Below are 17,977 nucleotides of genomic sequence, written 5' to 3' on the forward strand. Positions count from 1 at the left end.
TGCAAATAAAAACCTTATGCAGCATCTAATGACAGCTGAAAATAACTCACTTTCCTTGAAGAAACATTTATTTCTAAACCCAACATGCTTTCATCAGAGTAGTCCAGGTTTTGTGCATTAGACCAGAAGAAAAATCCTCCATAGGGACACGTATCACGCGGCACACAACGGCTCTAGTTTTTTCTACTGTTAGATTTAGTGACTGCTTTTGAGCAGCCCTGGTATTTCTTTGTGTCATTTGAATGAAGAAAATACTCCTGCTAGAAAATCTGTCAAGAAAATTTATGCAGAACTGGTATTTAATACAGCATCCTCTACCTACTTCCGACGTAGAGGGCATTTGTGAGAGAAGTCAATCAATCAACCAATCAATCGTATTTATTGAGCGCTTACTGTGTGCAGAGCACTGTACTAAGCGCTTGGGAAGTACAAGTTGGCAACATATAGAGACAGTCCCTACCCAACAGTGGCTCACAGTCTAGAAGACCCTTCTAGAAGTCGAAAGGAGCTGGCCATGTAGGCTCTGATTTCTGGACATTTCCCTGTCAGATTTGAATTTGAGTCTTGGATCAATCAATCAATGCTGTTTATTGAGCACTTACTGTGTGTAGAGCACTGTACTAAGTGCCCCTGAGGGACAGGGACTCTGTCTAATTGCCATGTATTCCCTCCCAGCGCTTAGTACAGTGCTCTGCACCCAGTAAATACTTAATAAATACTGCTACTATTACAATGTAACAGAGTTGGCAGACAGGTTCCCTGCCCACAGGGAGCTTAGAGTCTAGAGTGGAAGACAGACATAAAGATAAATTACAGATATGTACATAAGTGTTGTGGGCCTGAGAGTAGAGTGAATATCAAGTGCTTAAAGCATAAGAAACATGGAGAAACTATATTGCTACTGGCCCAGGGCCGGAATTTAGGGCCTAACTGGAATTTAAGGCCTAAATGTGACCTAGTTTTACCCTTCTTTGGACAATCCCTTCAGCTAGTAGATTGCCCAATTTCTGCAGGGAGGGGGAGGTGCGGGGGGTGGGGAGGAGGGGTGTAATGCTTTAGAAGTAATTCTTTTCAAAGCAGAAATAATGTATTTCAACAGGAGAGAAATGAGTGACACTTTCCATTTCCAGTGTGAGATTCATCAAGGTTTAGTGTGAAAAATTGCCTTTGAATAGGATTTCCTTGGGAAGCGGAACACCTTGGGTTTTGAACATTCAGGGTGCAGTGTGCAGTGCCTCAAAGAAAGCTCTAAGCCATTCAGAGAAGATGTGGCAGATCATCTTTAACTGCCTGGTGAACTACTGCCTATCAGGGGCACTAGAATAATTAGACTCATTTCACAGCAGTTGATTAGGCTTTGATTCACAGTGATTCTGCCTTTCAAGGGTCTCCTAGATCTGGACATTTTGAAGACACAATGGTTTCATTATTTGTTTCAATCCTAAGTTAGATCTTCAAAGGAGCTGTAAAACTCTCCCAAATCACTCAGGATGAAAGTCATGAATAAAACATATAGAGCTAGCAGTTTAAATTAAAATAATTAGACCATGTTGGACTTTTTCAAAGATTTAACATCAATGGCAGTATGGGAGAAATCTCTTCCAGTAAATTATAGGTCATATTTTCCAAATCTAATATTTGAAACAGTCACTGATTAAAATGTTACTCAGATCAAGAGAATATTTTAAATAAGAAACATCAGAAAATATAGATTATAAAGTTTTTATGTCCTGAATTACAATAACTTTAAGTGCTTGATGGTTTTGTGAAAATGGTATTTTCCAGTTACATCACTGAAAGGGGTCCAGGGAGCCCATTTCATTTAGGAAATTCTGTTTGTAGTATTAGCAAGTATATTTGGGGGCTTTGGTATGTATCCTCGGTCTTCTAACTTCCCCAGATATCATTACCACCATTATCATCATTATCATAATCATCAATAGCATTTATTGAGCACTTTTTGAGTGCAAAGCATATACTGAGTGCCATCTAGGTGCAGAGCACATTACTGTGTGCCTCCTGAATGCAGAGCACAGTGCAGGTTCTCAGCTATGGGAACAAGCCTTTCTGAGCTGTGGCTCCTCTGTTCTTTCTCCACTTGCACTTTCTGGCACAGCCTTTATCCACCGCTCCCTCAGTTGTACAGCACATATGTACATGCCTGTAATTTATTTATTTATATTCATATCTGTCCTTCCCATCAAGCCTGTAAGCTCGTTTTAGACAGGGAACTGTCTACCAACTCTGTTATATTGTCCTCTCCCAAGTGCTTAGTACAGCGCTCTGCACACTGTAAGTGCTCAATAAATATGATTGACTGATGGATTGATTGATCTCCATGGTTTAAATCCTTCTCTTTGACTGATTTACTCTTACCTGTCTTACATAAGGACCCCAAGGAAAATGGGAAAATTGTATTGAATTAAGTGAAAACGATCTTCCTTCTCCTAAATGCTGCAACAGTTTACCTGCATAGCTTAAGGTCCTTCTGACTCGCAGGCCTGTGATCTATCCACTAAGCCATGCTGTGTCTCTAAACTGAGGCCCAGGGCAGCTAAGGGATTTGGTCAAAGCACACAGTGATCCCTGGTTCAGCAGAGAGATTCACTGGGGAATCAGGAATTAAACTGCATTTGGGGACATTGATCCCATTCTGGTCTGGTTATGAGGCGAGATTGTGAGAGCTGGTATACTGAAACAAAGAACTGACAGGAATAGATGGAAGAGAGCTGCTGTGATCTCCTGCTTGTTGCCTGGTTTAAGTACCTGCAGGGTTGTTGGGGTGGTGGCTGGATGAAATGGGTCCTCACAGAATCTGCTTTGCATTAATTCACACTCTTGGGATGCACCATTTATAGACTGCCCTTATTCCCTTTCCTCTTATTGAAGGAGCATTTAAGGTCAACTACCACTAACTGCCCTATTAAATATTGGTTTAGCTATTTGAATGAATGTAATTTTCTGTCTTTTCCCTCCTTAATGTGGCCTAGCCCTTCAATGACTGGGTCAATAATATCAATGGCCCTTGGGTTTGACTTTGTTTTGCTTCATCTGCTCTCCTTTGCATAGAGGCTAAACTGTCTGTGGGACAGGGACTATGTCCAGCCTGATTACCTTGTATCTACCCCAGCGCTTAGTACAGCACTTGACACATATTAAGCAAACAAGTGTTATATTATTCTTGTGTTATTATTATTATTATTGTGTTGTGTTATTATATTATCACTCCCTACTCTGTACACCCCCCGACCCCCACCACCCCTAGACCAAAAACTGCAGGCAACTCAGCTCTGAAACCCTGACTTACACCCCATTAACGTGTCATTTTTGTCTTGTAGCAAACTTTGTGAAAAACAGCAGCACCCCATTTTTGAGAGGAACTATGCAGCTACTAAGATAGCTACTTTGTGGCTGTCACAGAGCACCTTCCAGGTGTCTTTATTCTCCATGAGGTTGGTCTTTAACCTTATTGATTGTTTGAATGCCACTCCCTGATGCATTGAAATCATTGCTATTTTGAAACTAACCTGTTGGTCATTCCAGCAACTGAGAGCTCCCATGACATCACTGATCCCTTACACCTTTCAAGTCCCATTGGTGGATGATGATCAATCAATCAATGGTATCTTTTGAGCTCTTACTCTGTGAAGAGCACTATTCTAGGCTCTTGGGAGAATACAGTACGAAAGAGTAGGTATAGATGATCCCTGCCCACAAGGAGCTCACAGATTATATTATCCATGAGATGACATTGTTTAGACCTTGGGATGAGGAAGATGGTGCTGGTGATTATAAGCAGATAATAATAATAATAATGGTATTTTTAAGCACTTACTATGTGCAAAGCACTGTTCTAAGCACTGGGGGGATACAAGGTGATCAGGTTGTCCCACGTGGGGCTCACAGTCTTAACCCCCATTTTACAGATGAGGTAACTGAGGCACAGAGAAGTTAAGTGACTTGCCCAAAGTCACACAGCTGACAAGTGGCAGAACTGGGATTAGAATCCATGACCTCTGACTCCCAAGCCTGTGCTCTTTCCACTGAGCCACGCTGCTTCACTTATCCTCACCTATCTTCACCTGTCACACTGCTTCAACTATCTGTGCCAGCAGATAGTTGGCACATTCACTGAGCAGACAAAGATCCTTTCTATTTAGCTTTATAATCCCAAGAGGTCTGATGACTCTTTCCCATGTTTCAGCATCCCTACTCACCTGGGCATTGAAATTTCCCATGACCATCAGTTCATTAGATTTTGTAGATGCTATAATGAGCCTATCCAGATCCCTATAGATGTTTTCTTTTTCTTTGTTCATATTTGCCATCGTTGGTGCATTTACACAAGAGGTGGTAGAAAAGTACTTTTTCTTTAGAACCAGTCATAAGTTGGTCATTTAAGTCTCTGGGCAGAATTAGGATGGAAGAGACTAAGGACTGTCTGATTGCCAATCCAATATCTGAGTGGTGTTGCTTTTTTAAGGACCCGGTGAAACAGAGCCTCAGACAATTCTGCATCCCAGCTAAAAACTGGGCCTCAGTTGCTGAGGCTAGACCTGCCATCAAGAAGGAAGTAACCCTTTTTGAGCTAAAGCTTCGAACAGCAAGAGAGACAAGGAGGCAAAAGAGAAAACGGCACCGGGCACTACAAACATTAAGTACGCCACCACAGAGGACAACTCTTTGGGTGCCAAATGTGATCGGGACTGTGGATCCCACACTGGCATTTTCAACCACGTGTGTACACTCTCTCTCTTTCTTTCTCTCTCTCCCTCTCTCTCTCTCTCTCTCTCTCTCTCTCTTCACGGCCAGTGATGTCTTCTCCGAATACGAAGGATGACTCTATCGATGTTGCTCCAAAGGGAGGAGGCCTCACTAGAAGAAATGGTATCTAGCACTTGCCTCCCTGAGCTGCCCTTCATCAGGCAGTTTAGTTTTGCTCAAGGCCATGATGTCGACTCTGTATTTGGCCAATTCATGAGAAGCAAGTGCAGTCCTTTAGGGATGGCTGTAGTCATCCATGTCAAGCACATCGTGATATTCCATGACACAGTGGCTACTTCCTTAGTATTATATCTTCAACCCTGATCCCCCTGTGCATTGTGAGACAGCTGATCAGGGTTAGAATTGCAGTCTGGGAACATGGAATAGAATATCTCTGTTACCTTTGCAGCAGCAGCAGCAGCAGCAGCAGCAGCAGCAGTAGCAGCAGACACTGCTGTGTACCAATCCACTTTTTGTGCTGTGGTTGAGCATGGCGCTCCCACCATGAAAACCAATGGGGTCGCTTTCCACCTGTCAAGGGGAAGTTTCTATATAGTGTGTTAGGTAGGCTTGTATATCTTCAGTCGACCAATCAATCAATCAATTGATTATCTACTGAAAGAGCAACACTGTATTAAGTGTATGGGAGAGTACAAAACAGAAGCAGCAGGGCCTAGTGGAAAGAGTACAGGCCTGGGAGTTAGAGGACCTGAGTTCTAATTCCAGTTTCTCTATTTGTCTGCTGTGTGACCTTGGGCAAGTCACTTAATTTCTCTGGGCCTCAGTTATCTCATCTGTAAAATCAGAGATAGAATACCTGTTCTTCTTCCCTCTTAGCTGCGAGCCTGATGTGGGGCAGGGACTATGCCCGACTTGATTATCGAGTGCTTAGTACAGTGCTTGGAACATAGTAAGCACTGAACAAATACCACAATTATTATTATTATTACAGAAGCAGCACACATATTCCATGCCTTAAGGAGCTTGCAATCTAAATGGGGAGGATGGAGGGAAGTGGCTAGGTAAATGGTTATCTGAAAAATTTCAGGAAGTTTTTTTTTCCAACGGTACTTGCTAAATTCTTGCTATGTACCATACACTGTTCTAAGCACTGTGGTAGATCGATCAATCAATCAGTGGTACTTGTTAAGCACTTACTATGTGCAGAGGGCTGTACTAAGCTTTTGGGAGAGTACAGCAGAATTAGAGGACATGTTCCCTGCTCCATAACGAGCTAAAAGTCTAGAAATGAGCTTACAGTCTAGAAATACAAGGTCCACATGGGGCTCACAGTCTAAGTAGAAGGGAGTAGGATTTAATCCCCATTTTACACATGAGATAACTGAGTCACAGTAGGTGACTTGCCCAAGGTCAAAGTGTAGACAAGTGGTAGAGTCGGGATTAGAACCCAGGACTTCTGACTCCCAGACCTGTACACTTTCCACTAGGCCACACTGCTTTCAGGTTTGAAAGGGCTTTAGAGGATAGGCAATTTTTGTAACGCCAAAAAGTGAGAATCATGGGACTGGGACATTAATCAGAACTATCACTTGGTAGAACTATCACTTGGTAGAACAAGGCCGGAGAGAAGTTTGGGCAGACTTTTTTGATGATTGTAACCATTTTGGGTTTAAAAAAAACAGAAGACATCCTTGTGAATGATTTATCCTGAATTAGCCCTTGAATTGATCAATCAATCAATGGTTTTTATTGAGTGCTTACTATGTGCAGAGCACTGTACTAAGCGCTTGGGAGAGTACAATGCAACAGTGTTGCTCGATGCATTCCTTGACCACCATCAGAAACTTAGTGATGTTCTTAAGCAACTTCAAGGATATTGTTTATATATAAAATCACATGAAATTAATTATCTTTAAACAGTGCTTCCACATTTTCTGCTCAAGCAATCAATCAATCAATCATATTTATTGAGGGCTCACTGTGTGTGCAGAGCACTCTACTAGCTGCTTGGGAGAATATATGATAGCAAAGTTGGTAGATATATTCCCTGCCCACATTGAGTTTACAGTCCAGAGAGGGAGACAGACATTGATATAAATAAATAAATTATGGATATCTACATAAATGCCGTGGGACTGTGGGGAGTGGTGAATAAAGGGTGCAAATTGAAGTGCAAGGGTGACACAAGAAAGAGTGGGAGAAGAGGTAATGAGGGCTTAGTTAAGGGAGGCCTATTAGAGTTGTGCTTTTAATAAGGCTTTGAAGGTGGGGAGAGTGATCGTCTGTTGGATAAGAAGAGGGAGGGCATTCCAGGCCAGAGGCAAAACGTGGGTGAGGGGTTGGCAGCAAGATAGATGAGATTGAGGTACTATGAGAAGGTTGGCATTAGCGGAGTGAAGTGTGCTGACTGGGTTGTAGTAGGAAATCAGAGAGGTAAGGTGGGAGGGGGCAAGGTGTTGAGAGCTTTAAGGCTGATGGTAAGGAGTTTCTATTTGACGTGGAAGTGGATAAGCAACCACTGGAGGTTCCTAAGGAGTGAACCTTAGGGGGAAAGGGTAAGGGGTAAGGCGGGGAAAGGGTTTGGGTGGGAAGATGAGGAGTTCTGTTTTGGACATGTTAAGTTTGAAGTGTTAGCAAGACTTCCAGATAGAGATGTCATGAAGGCTGGAGGAAATATGGGATCTGTAAATGTTTTCTTGGCCTTTGCTGCTTGAAAACCAAAGAGGGCTAGGTGGACTTAGGCAAGGGAGAGGCAAGTGGTTTTCCTCTTTTTTGTTCAATTTTAAAGTTCATTCTTGATCATGTCTCTCATTGGATCACTAATGTGTGGAAAAAATCCCAGGGAGAAAATGGCCCGATAGGGAGAATTCCCCAGGATTAAATTGATATTTGGAAGCAGATCACAGGAAGCCACACTTCTTCCCTAGAGTTTGCCTCTGCCTCTGCTTGGGGAAGACAGTGAGTTTGTTGCCCCTGCCTGGGGGACAATCCACCCACAAAGATGGTAGCCTATAATGTACGAGTCATTTTGTGTGTATTTTAACCAGAGGCCACTTCACATACACCATTTATGTGACAGGGGGAAATTGTAAAGCTTCCATATATTATTCACTATACCACATATTCTGTTTCAAGAACCTGTCTATCCAAATCATATAGACATTCTTTTTTCTCCATTGGATTCTTCTGTTTCTGACTTGGTTGAACTAATGCAGGAAAAGGGAAATCCAGTTTGTGCTCATGTTTTGATGCTGTGTTTTTGACAGTTCATTGTTGGGATTAGGGTTGGAACAGGAGCATTAACTCAGACAATTGATTTACAGTGAACACATTTTCCTTATCAATAGTAAGGGAAGGAATAGAGCATTCTCTATCCTCTCAGGACAGAAAGAAGGTAGAAGGTGGGACTCATATGATCTGTAGCCACCATGCCACTAGAGCCCCTTCTGCCTGACACTAGGAGAGGGAAGCAGCATGGCCTAGTGGAAAGAGCCTGCGTCTGGGAATCAGAGGACCTGGATTCTAATCCCGGCTCTGCCAATTGCTTGCTTTGTGACCTTGGGCAAGTAACTTAACTTTTCTGTGCCTCAGTTTCCTCAACTATAAAATGGAGATTCAATAGCTGGTCCCCCTCCTATTTAAGAGTGTGAGCCCCTTGCAGGACAGGGACTGTCCAACCTAATTAACTTAGTGTTTGACATATAGTAAGTGCTTAGCGAGTACCATAAAAATAAATAAAGCTCAGCCTCCTGCAGAACCAAAGGGCAGGAAAAATTCCCTACAAAACATCTGGAAGTTGTGGTTCTTTCTCACCTACAACTGTTTGTCTGGAGTGGTGAAGGAACCCAAGGACCGCCTTCTCCAAAGTTCTACTAATATACTAGTGTAGTTATTAATTGTTGAATTTTAAATTGTTTTGTTGTGATTTGGATTTTATTCTTGTTAGTCCCTGGGTCTGCCCCTGAGCCCCACTTAGATGGCGAGCCCTCTATGGGCTAGGGACTGCACCTTAATTGATTTTCATGTAATTACCCCAGCATTTAGTATAGGGTTTCATGTATTATAAGCATTTAATACATGCTAGTAATAATAATACTAATAATTAGTTAAGGTGCTGGAAACATTTTCTCTTTCCCTCACTTGGAAAGGGTCTTATTTCGTGCTTAACATTGCTATCATCGGCATAACAAGAGTGAGGTTTTGCAAGCTGCTTGAGGGATTTTTTGATCCATAATACATGAATATGCAATAGAAGCATATCTCCTGTGGATGTTTTCAGCTGCCTCAAGCACATGTATATTTTAAAAATAGAGTTTCTAATGAGGGAGTCATTTCAATGAGGCTCATACCTGGAATATTGACTGCATTAAGCGGTCTGATTGATATAATCTTCCTCCTCTCTCCCTTTACCCAGGTAGACCAATCATACAGTAGAATTTACTTTGGCATATTGAATATAAAAGTGACTTTTTCCTCAAGCAATTTAGAGATCACTTTCTGTAGATGATCTCAAGCTTCTCATTAAGAGCCAGTGAATTTTAATAAGCAAAAATCAAGACAGTTTTATATATGTCAGGATTCAGGCTATAATTAAGCCAAATGTCCCCAGCTTTCTAGAAGAACAGACATTGATGAAGCAGTGATCAAAACTGTTTGTCAAATGAAAGATGAAACCATACCAATAAACAACATCTGCATTTACTCAGACCCTCTCCCTTCACCGCCCCCCCCAAGTTCAGCATGGATCTATTTTTCTATATATGTTATGCTTCAAAGAAGCTCAAAATTCCTTTGGTATAGATTTTTCGTGTTTGATTTTAGTTAATAAAACTAAAGTGCAGTCATTGAGAAGAAATGCTAAAGGGATATTGGAAACATGCAGGATTTATCCAACTTCCAGAACTCTAGAGAAGAACTTTAGAGAAGCAGCGTGGCTCAGTGGAAAGAGCACGGGCTTTGGAGTCAGAGGTCAAGGGTTTGAATCCCGGCTCCGCCAATTGTCAGCTGTGTGATTCTGGGCAAGTCACTTAACTTCTCTGGGCCTCAGTTACCTCATCTGTAAAATGGGGATTAAGACTGTGAGCCCCCATGGGATAACCTGATCATCTTGTAACCTCCCCAGCGCTTAGAACACTGCTTTGCACATAGTAAGCACTTAATAAATTCCATCATTATTATTATTAACTCTAGGTAACCCAATGAGAAAAGAAGCATCAGAAAACAACAGTGAATCCATGCTTCTTCAAGGGACCACACTCGAAGAAAAAAGGAGGAAAGGAGAGGAGAAGGAAGAAGCTAAGAGAGCTCTAGAGACTATGTCTCTTTCTTCTATTACATTCTCCGGAGTGCTGCACAACATAGGAACGAACACTGAATGAATCAACTTCCCATAGACGCATGGCTTGTTATCAGCAAGCTCATTGTGGGCAGGGAATGTGTCTGTTTATTGTTGTATTGTACTCTCCCAAGTGCTCAGTACAACGCTCTGTGCATGGTAAGTGCTCAATAAATATGATTGAATGAATTCTTCCTGACCCACAGCAGTCTTATTGAATTAATTACCCTCACCTGCTTTGTTGCATTCTCACCCTACTACTTCTCCTCCTCCAGTGGGCTTGGCTATCACTGCTTTCAATTATGTGGTACTAAAGATTATTTTTTTATTTCCCCCTCAAAATTGGAGTAGGGAAATTATGCAGTGGAGGCAATTATGAGAGTAAATATGGTACTTTGTAGAGGTGTTCAGGATTCCTTCAACGCTTTGACTGTTTTCCATGAGTCTTCACAGCTCATGAAAACTCCCAACAGCATGAAAAGCAAGAGGAAAATACAATTCTTTACTAAACCTGGCTAATTGATGTGAATCTGTTAGAACAGTAAAGACTATTAGGCTGTTCCATGCAGGCTTAGCCTGTAAATGACTTTTGAAACAGGAGAGCAGAGAAGAATTATAAAGGAAGCAAATCACATTCCTATCATTATCACCATCATTACCATCATCTTCATCCCCCGACTTTTCTTCCAGAAAGATGACTTGTCTCCTTTTGAATCTGCATATAATATGCCATTCTTGTTTTCCTCATGCCTCTATTCTAAGGCTCAAAATTTTGTTGGTATGTTTGGTTCTGTTCTCTGTCTCCCCCTTTTAGACTGTGAGCCCACTGTTGGGTAGGGACTGTCTCTATGTGATGCCAATTTGTACTTCCCAAGCGCTTAGTACAGTGCTCTGCACATAGTAAGCGCTCAATAAATACGATTGATTGATTGATTGATTGGAACAGTTTCTATGCAAGTTGTATAACATTAATTTGAAAGATCCAATTACTTCCAGATATGTTTCTGGCTATTAGCGAGCATCCACTGACCCAACAATTCCCTCCTCTCTAATTTCTACCATTATCCTTATTGGAGTTGGATTCATGCATAGATGTGTGTGTATAAAGGGTTCAAGTGAGGGGCACGAAATCTCCCCAAGCAATGGGGAATGGCTCCTATTTCCAGAAAGGTGAGCCTCAGTTGAATAATGAATGCTATTTCCTTCTGAATGGCATCATTTGTTGTGGGTAAAATCAGCCTTGTCTGATGAGCAGGATCTTACTGCCCTGAGCTAGCACAATTCACAGAAAATGGTGGTCCAGTCAATTACTCAAACACCCACGTGCTTTCTCCTCTTGCCTCTTCCCTCTACTCACACTGCTGTTTAGTACAGTGCTCTGCACATAGTAAGTGCTCAATAAATATGACTGACTGATTGATTGCTGCCTGGTACAGACTGAAGCCAAGTTGGGTTACCAGCCAACCTCTTTAGGTACATTGCTCTAAGGCTGCTACAGTGGCCTGGCTCTGGCCCTGGCCCACGTCTTACCTCTGGCCTGGAATGCCCTCCCTCCTCAAATCTGCCAATCACACTTCCCTTCTTCAAAGCCCTACTGAAAGCTCACTTCCTCCAAGAGGCCTTCCCAGACTAAGACTCCCTTTTCCTCAGCTCCCCCTCCCCTCCATGTCACCCCGACTCGCTCCCTTTGCTCTATTACCCCTCCATGCCCCACAGCACTTGTGTATATATGTACATATCTATAATTCTATATTATTACCTGATTACTTGTTTTGATGTGACTATATCTATAATTCTATTTATTTATATTGATGCCTGTTTACTTGTTTTGATGTCTGTCACCCCCTTTTTAGACTGTAAGCCCATTGTGGACAGGGATAGTCTCTACTGCTGAATTGTACTTCCCAAGCACTATGTACAGTGCTCTGCACACAGTAAGTGCTCAAAAAATACAATTGAATGAATGAATGAATACAGTGATTTTTCTCAAAAATGAGCCAGTCCATTCTTCTTCTTTTTCCAATGATTCTTTTACTATTCTACATTCCCCTGCACAACTACTAGAGCTGAGGAAGCCCTGCATTTAAAGGCCCAGTTTTATGATTGCATTTTATTTTTGCATTTCCTCTTCAATGAGAGAAGTTACCTTCCCTGTGCTTTCAGGATAATGAGGCTGAGGCACACTTAGCCTATTAGATTGTAATGGACTGATAAGGAACAGCATGGTCTAGTGGATAGAGCACGGGCCTGGGTTCTAATCCCAGCTCCATTACTTGTCTGCTGTGTGACCTCGGGCAAGTCACTTCACTTCTCTGGGCCTCAGTTACCTCATCTGTAAAAATGGGGATTAAGACTGTGAGCCTTATGTGGGACATGGACTGTGTCCAATCTGATTAACTTGCATCTACTCCAGTGCTTAGAACAGTGCCTGGCACATAGTAAGTGCTTAACAGATACCATAAAAAAAAGGAACCAGTATGGCTGCAGGTCCCCAGGGTAGTTTAAGGTTTGGATGTCCTGGCTCTGGGGCTATCTACATCACCCTTTCCTCCCCAGGCAAGCTCCCCAGGACCTGTGACACTCTTCAGATTACAGGGGGTCAAGATGACAATTTCAGGAGAGGAAGTGGAAGCAGCAGGTGTTGACAACTCGCTCAAGGAGTTTGGAGAGGAATGCTAGGAGGGAGAAGGGGTCGATGGAGCTTTGGAGTCAAGGAAGGGATTTTTTTAGGATAGGGGATACATCGGCAAGGTCTAGTGGCAAGACTACAGGCTTGGGAGTCAGAGGATGTGAGTTTTAATCCCGGTTCTGCCACTTGTCTGCTGTGTGACTTTGGACAAGTCACTTCACTTCCCTGTGCCTCAGTTACCTCATCTGTAAAATGGAGATTAAGACTGTGAGCCCCACGTAGGACAACCTGATTACCTTGTATCTACTCCAATGCTTAGAACAGTGCTCAGCATGTAGTAAGCGCTTAACAAATACCATAATTATTATTATTATCAGCATGTTTAAAGTAGTGGGGAAGGAGCCATTGGAAAGCAAATGGTTGAAGATTAAGGTCACAGAAGAAAAAAAGAAGGGGGCAAGTGTTTTGATAAGGTGTGAAGAGAAGGGATCAGAGGCATAGGTTGTGGGGGTCAATTTTAAGAGAAGTTGGGAAATCTCCTCTTGGGACACTGCTGAGAATGATGGGAGCGTCAAAGAAGGGGCAAGAGGAGGGAGGGAGTGGAGAGGAACAGGGCAGATTTTAAAGCTCATGCCTGATGGGTTCAGTTATATCAAGTATGAGGCCAGGTTATTAGGAGCAAGAGATAAGGGGGACAGGATGTTTGAGTAGGGAGCTAAAAGTTTGAAACAGCTGCCAGGCAGAGGAGAGGACAGAATTAAACCAGGTGAGAATGAGTTTGAGATGGCTGAGGTCAGCCAGGTGTCTGGATTTCTTCCAGCAGTACTCTGTAGCAGGAACACAGGAGCAGAGGCAGCAAACTGTGGAAGAGATCCAGAGTTTTCGGTTAGTGATTATGATATCTGCAGAGGGATAGGGGAACAAGGGAGTTAGAGGGTGGTGTTGAGGGTGTGAATTTGTGTATCAAGAAAGTAGTTTGGATAAGAGGACTAAATGGGGCATAATGATTTTAGAAAAGTGGGTAGGTTCAAAAGATCAAAGATCTTGGTGTGGAAACAGTACAGATTTGTGGGGAAGTGGTATGTGGAAGAGAAGGTAGGTCGGGAGGTTGTGGTCATAGAGTGGAATTTCAGAGTTGGTGAGGTTGGAGATTGATTGCCCAGTGACCTGAGATGATGACATTGAGTATGCAGCAAAGTTGATGAGTGGGTGAGGTGGGGTGGAGTAGGAGGTCAGTGAAGTTAAGGAGCGAGAGGAAGGCAACCACAGAAAGATTGTCAGAAGCATCCATGTGAATAATAATAATAATAATGATGGTATTTGTTAAGCACTGTTCTAAGCACTGGGGGATACAAGGTCATCAGGTTGTCCCACATGGGGCTCACAGTCTTAATCCTCATTTTACAGATGAGTTACTGAGGCAGAGAAGTTAAGTGACTTGCCCAAAGTCACACAGCTGACAAGTGGCAGAGCTAGAATTCTGCACAGAGTAAACATTCAGTGAATATGATAGATTAAGATTGAAAGGATAACTTCTTCATAGAGCTTCATTCTCAATGGGTAAAGATTTGTTAGGAGATATGTGAAGTGTATACAGGCATATATCCCTTCTATTCTAAAATAAAAATAACATTCCCCAAAACTGGGGAGGCTAGCCTTGCACAATAATCTGTGAAAAACCTCAAAAGAAAAATGAGTTTTTTCCCCTTCTTTCAAAGAGTAATGATGACTCCAAAGTATTGAAAATATGCTAATAATACTGAGAAATTTCCCATTCTAAATTCTTCAGTTGTAGTAAATAATAGCTGGGCCTTAATCTTAAGGTATTGTGAATTTAATGATAAAGTAGAATTTCACACCAAAGATCTGATTAATGATTTCCAGGGTAGGAGAAACTCAACCAAGTTCTATGCTCTAGCAAACTAGCCAGATGTTTCCTCCCCTCAGCCTGCCCAGTTGGGGGGATATACACAGAAGAGCTTTTTTGTGTTAATAGAATGGAAATTGGGAGTCTTTAACTTGACTCAGAAAGTTGGCTTTCCTTATCATTAAAATCACACTGCATGCTTAGGTGTATGTTCAAGTTAATCTTTCTCAGTCAAGAGTATTTGTAATTACTGACCCCTAAAATCATTATGAAAGGCAGGTTATTTCTTCACACTACTTATGGTAATACAAACCCACTTTTCTCTATGACTTCTCATTTTTTAAACCATCATTACAGTTTCATCCTACTTGGTGCTAACCACAACCCCCTGTAAGCTTTTGAGCATGGTGTTTTTACGAATTGATTTTTCTCTCAAATATATTCTTTTCCAATCTGCCCCAGAGTAACAGAGGTCAGGCAGGCCTGGTGCCCTGAACTTCTTCTCTTTCCTTCCTTGCTCTGGGCAATGATACTGCTGGAACTGGTACACTTGCAGATCACATTCTGAACCCTTCTGGGAATGAATATTAGCTTTTCATTTTGGGTTGACTGAAAAATCCAATGCAGTTTGGATTTTATCATTGGTAGAGGGATTATTTAAAATTGCCTTTTTTCTCTGAGAAATACAGATTTTAAGTCTGCTTACATCTGCTGCAGGATTTGAAATGACAGATATTTATATTTAATGCAGAGAAAAATATGAACTACACTTAACCTTTATTCAGTTTACATTGTAAACGAACTCCACTTCTTTCAGCCAAAGTGAATTTTATTAATGGCTTCTTATTGTTAAAATATCAACTGTATTTTCTTTCTCTTTTGAATTACCACTTCTCTGTTAAGGGTATTGAGCTTTGCTTATCACTCGTGACATAGAAAGGAAGAAATGTAATCTAATGTGAAATATTAACTTTCTCCAAATAAGTTATTTCTTTTAGATTAAGTTTTTTATGGTATTTGCTAAGCACTTACTATGTGCTAGGCACTGTATTAAGCAATGTGGTAGATACAAGCTAATCAGGTTGGACACAGTCCATATCCCAAATGGGACTCACAGTCTTAATCCCCATTTTGTAGATGAGGTAACAGAGGCACAGAGAAGTGAAGTGACTTGCCCAAGGTCCCAAAGCAGACAAGTGGCAGATCCAGCATTAGAACCCAGGTCCTTCTGACTCCCAGGCCCATGCTTTATCAACTGGGCCATGCTGCTTCTCAAGTATTTCAAGTAATTCCAGTAAAAGTTAGATTTCTGGCATGTGAAAAATGAAGAAGCAAGCTTCTGGACAACAAATGAAAGCTGAAACATCAACTTATTTAAATATCCAGGATATAGCACCTCACACTTTTCCATTTGTCATAAGCAGCTTTTTACTTTTGAATAAGAATCTTCTGGAAAATTCATAGGTTAAGGATAAGGATGTTTTGGTAGGTTTTCTAAATTTAGAGGTTCTTCCACAAGAAATTTCCAAGAAGAACCTTTGAATTCTGAAAACTCCAAAAAACCTGTTTCTCCTCCTCTTCCACCCCTGAGTTTGCCACCATCCAGGGAATATAGAGGGTAGACTACTTCTTTCAGGATAAGACACTGCAGCCCTGCTTATAATTTCAAGAAGTAATGCTCGGATTCTGATTTCAGTCTTTGGAGAAAGTAAGACTAGGGGGCCAGAGGCAGGAGAATTGTGAGAGTGATGTAGATTAGTTGGTCAACTTGGGAGGAATGAAGAGCCCAAGTTGGAATGTAGAGGGAGAAGACATAGACACGAGGGAGGTTGGAATGTAATAGGAGAAGGGAGAACACAGACACATTTTGAGATAGCTGATGGAGAGCTGGAGAGGAGGCTTAGTGTAGAGGATAGAGCACGGGCCTGGGAGTCAGAAGGTCATGGGTTAATAATAATAATAATTGTGGTATTTTTTTAGGCACTTACTATGTGCCAGGCACTGTACTAAGTGCTGGGGTGGATACAAGCAAATCGAGTTGGACAAAGTCCATGTCCCACATGGGGCTCACGGTCTCAATCCCCATTTTACAGGTGAGGTAACTGAGGCCCAGAGAAGGGAAGTGAATTGTGCGGGTTCTAATCCTGCCTCTGCCACTTGTCTGCTGTGTGACCTTGGGCAAGTCATTTCACTTCTCTGGTCTTTAGTTCCCTCATCTGTAAAAAATGGGGATTGAGACAGCGATCTCCACATGGGACAGAGACTGTGTTCAACCCGATTTGTTGGTATCTACCCCAGCGCTTAGTACAGAGCCTGGAACATAGCACTTAAAAATACCACAATTATTATTAAATGTTTAAGGGTTTGTTTTATGTGAGAGGCAGCCACTGGAGATTTTTGAGGAGGTGAGTGATATGCTCTGATCAGTTTTTAAGGAATGTATGTGTGGTTGACTGTAAGACCCATGAATGAGGGGAGTGATTTGATGAGGAGAGACCAGTTGGGAGGTTGTTATAGTAATATAGGGGAGAGGTGATGAGGACTTGGATGAAGGTAGAGAGGAAGGGGCTGATTTGTGAAATGTTATAGAGGAAGACTATATGGTTTAGAGACTCTTATTGGATTATTGGAGATAAATAACAGAGGAGAGTCAAAGGTTACACCAAGGTTGTGAGCTTCTATAGTAGGAAGGAGGCTGCTGTTGTTGACCATCATAGTAAAATGAGGAGAAGTTGTAGAGAAGTAAGGGGTTCAGTTTTTGATATCAGTAGTATTCATTGAACACTTACTATGTGCAGAGCACTGTTTAAGCACTTGGGAGAGTACTATATATAGTCTATAGCATATATTGAGTTTAAGATGCTGGCGGGTCATCCGTATGGAGATGTTATGGAGGCAGAGGAGATTCCTGGAGGTAGAAGTTGGAGTTTGTGAGGTAGATTGAGAATCTATATTTATAGAGGTGGTGGTTGAAACCACGTGAGTAGATGACCTGCCCAAGAGAATGAAGGTAGAGTAAGAAGAGTAGAGGATCCAGAACACTGTATTGTGAGGCATTCACAGAAGCAGCATGGCCTAATGGAAAGAGCACGGGCGTGGGAGTCAGAGGACCTAGGTTCTAATCCTGACTCTATCACTTGTCTGCTGGGTGACCTTGGGTGAGTCAGTTAACTTCTCTGTGCCTCAGTTACCTTATGTGTTAAATGGGGATTAAGTCTGTGAGTCCCTTGTGGGACATAGACTGAGTCCAACCTGATTAGCTTGCATCTACTCCAGTGTTTAGTACAGGACCTGGCACATAGTAAGTGCTTAACAAATACCACTAAAAAAGGTTGTGGAGGGTGAAGAGCCTCTACAGAAAACAGAGTGGAAAGAGGTCAGGGAGTGTTGCCTACTGGATAGAGCACATGCCTGGGAGTCA

General features: G+C 42.0%; 1 long non-coding RNA gene across 2 annotated transcripts in view; it reads left to right on the forward strand.

Annotated features, from left to right (window-relative positions):
- LOC119947967 overlaps positions 1 to 10,194 on the forward strand; it is a 35,762-nt gene extending 25,568 nt beyond the window's left edge. For both annotated transcript variants that reach the window (XR_005456599.1, XR_005456600.1), the window contains one exon: positions 9,916 to 10,194. This is a non-coding gene — a long non-coding RNA (uncharacterized LOC119947967). The remainder of the gene's footprint in view (positions 1 to 9,915) is intronic.
- The last annotated feature ends 7,783 nt before the right edge of the window (positions 10,195 to 17,977 follow it).

This window comes from Tachyglossus aculeatus, chromosome X4 (assembly GCF_015852505.1).
Source record: "Tachyglossus aculeatus isolate mTacAcu1 chromosome X4, mTacAcu1.pri, whole genome shotgun sequence".
NCBI lineage: Eukaryota > Metazoa > Chordata > Mammalia > Monotremata > Tachyglossidae > Tachyglossus > Tachyglossus aculeatus.